At 48.0% G+C, this 2,521-nt stretch overlaps 1 pseudogene; it reads left to right on the top strand.

Annotated features, from left to right (window-relative positions):
* Nucleotides 1-1,191: 1,191 nt before the first annotated feature.
* LOC102854372 lies at nucleotides 1,192-1,539 on the top strand (annotated as a pseudogene).
* The last annotated feature ends 982 nt before the right edge of the window (nucleotides 1,540-2,521 follow it).

Here is a 2,521-nt window from a genome sequence, read left to right as displayed (position 1 = left end):
CAGGAGGCGAAGGCCCTCTATGAGGTGGATTCATTCAGTGACTGGGATAATCGGGATGGGAGTGTCACAGACAGTGCGTTTGGCACAGGACAGAACAGAGTTTAGGGCTGTTGTACATAGGGTTTCAATGAGTCGCAAGCGACTCGATGGCACATAACAACAACAACAAAAAAAAAACCCATGCCTTGAGGATCCCAGTCTTCCCTAAGACTATTAAGTAATCCTGTTAGCGACTTCCTTCTGATTGGATGAAGATTTAGTCCCAGGCTGGTGCGGGGCAGGGCGGGGCTGGAGGCTAATGAGATCCTAAGGAGGATACTGAGCTTGACTCCACCCCTTGCCTTGCGTGGGAACTGGAGGTGATAAAAGCCATTGTGGCGTGGCTGTGCCAGCAGACGTGACCTTGCGATGCCACAGGAGCAGTTCTCAGCAGTCGACTGACCGGCACAGTCCTGAGGCGCACTGTTCGAGGCCGCGAGGAGAAGCAGACAGGGCTGGTCAACCAGAGGCAGTGTTGCAACTCCAGGCCAGGTAAGTCCAGGCATTAGCCCCGTGATGAGTTGGGGTGTTGGGCCAAATGAAGGAATCCAGTCTAGGGTGGGTAAGGTGTGGTGGGGTGTGGTGGGATGGGGTGGGGTGGGGTGTGGAGGGGTTGGGTGAGATAGGGAAGTGTTAGAAACTCAAAGGTGGGAGATGAGAACGAAGAGGGTGAGAAGTCGAAGACAGAATCGCCAAAGTTCTTTCATCTGCCTTGTCTCCCAGCGCTTGGCCTGAGGTTAAAACATTCCAGGCCACTTCCCTTTTGGAACAGGTGGAAGACTCCGTACTTAGGGAAGAGAAATAGAGTTGGGGAATCAGCAGGTATTGGCCAGGGGGAAAGTGAAGATTTTTAGCCAGTCCCACTCAGAGACAATGATGAATAGCGTGGCTCAGGGCAAGGCAGGCCAAGTTGGGCCTCAAACAAGACTTGGATTTTTCCAGTGCAGTTTGAAAAGATTATGATGAAAAACGAGGAAAAAAAACCAACACGCGAGATAGGAACGTGGTTTGAGAAGTATGTAGCATGTTGAGTAGCTACTGAAAAGGCCCTCCAGTTCAAAACCACTAGGGATTCCACCGGAGGAAGATGGCAGTTTCCTTAAATTTACAGCCTTGCTCCTTACAGGAAGCAGCTACCCTCCGCTGATTACCATGAGCGAGAGCCTCCGCACCAGAAAAAGGAGAAGGAATGGAAATGAGGAGGACAACCACCTTGCTCCGCAGACCAAGAGGAGTAGCTGGAACTTTGCCTTCCATGATTCCTGGGACACATCCAGTAGTGAGAGTGGGGGCAGCAGCAGCAGCAGCATCAACAGCCCTGACCGGGCAAGTGGCCCAGAAACCAGCTTACACCAGATCATCGCCGGCTCGAGCCCCAACACCCCCCAGCCCGCCCCCGAGCAGTCTGTGCTCTGCCAAGGCCTTTACTTCCACATCAACCAGACCCTGAAGGAGGCCCACTTCCACAGCCTCCAGCACCGAGGCCGGCCGCCCACATGATGTTCCGGCCGCTTCCTGCCTTCTGTGAAGGGACAGTGCTGTGCAGAGTGGATGTTGCAACTTAACCATCTGTTTTAAAGAATTGCACAATAAAAAATTTTAAAAAAAAAGAATGCCTGTTGGCTTTTCAGTCTATACTTGAAATAACAATTTCACAGGCAGTTGTTCATTTGTGGTTTTCTGCACTATTGCAATTTCCAGGGGGCTTTGAGGCAGTTTTTTATAGGATTCTTTGGACGGTGGGTCTGTCACGTTCTTATTGAGGTCCTGGTCTGGAGTCTTATCTGTGTATGGAACCCCTCCTCTTTTCAGGTTCAGATTACCTACCAGACCTGTGAGTTTGTTCTTTGTGTAAAAAGGCATTTTAAAATGTGGGACCTTCAATTTCTTAATTCAATAAACTAGTAAAGAGTGAAAAAAAAATTTACAGCCTCAAGAGCTGAAGGAGAGAATTTAGGGGGTAAGAATGGAGTGCTTACTTGACTAGTAGGATCAGCAATGAGAGAGAGAGCTGATGACAAACTTAGTAGCATTGTGTTGGGTCACTAAGAAGCCTCAGTGGTTCAAATCCACTAGCTGCCAGACAGGAGAAAGGCAGTCTATTCTGTCCTATAAAACTGTACAGTCTTAGAAACCCGAAGGAGGGTCACCATGAGTCCGAATTTACTTGATGATAATGGGTTTGGGTTTGGTGATGAGAGACATCCAAGATAATTTTCCAGATTTATGGCCTGTATGATGGAGAATGGCTTTGACATTTTCTTGAAGCAAAGAAAGAGACAAGATTAGGATTTGAAATGAGCAGGCTTAGCAGATTTATGGGGGCCCAGAGGATTAAGGATGAGTTTCACATGTAGTCCATTCAGAATGTTTGTGGGATATCCAAATGGATGTGAATAATAGGCACCTGAAATTTTAAGTGATGATTCAGGAGCTTTAGATTTAAAAATAATTTTGCATATGAATGAGTCTATTAGCAAGG

This window comes from Elephantulus edwardii, unplaced genomic scaffold (genome assembly GCF_000299155.1).
Source record: "Elephantulus edwardii isolate Elephantulus edwardi_28Jun2011 unplaced genomic scaffold, EleEdw1.0 scaffold00243, whole genome shotgun sequence".
In the NCBI taxonomy this organism is placed as follows: Eukaryota; Metazoa; Chordata; class Mammalia; order Macroscelidea; family Macroscelididae; genus Elephantulus; species Elephantulus edwardii.
The sequence above is the reverse complement of the archived record's forward strand: the minus strand, read 5'-3'. Positions and strand labels throughout refer to the sequence as shown.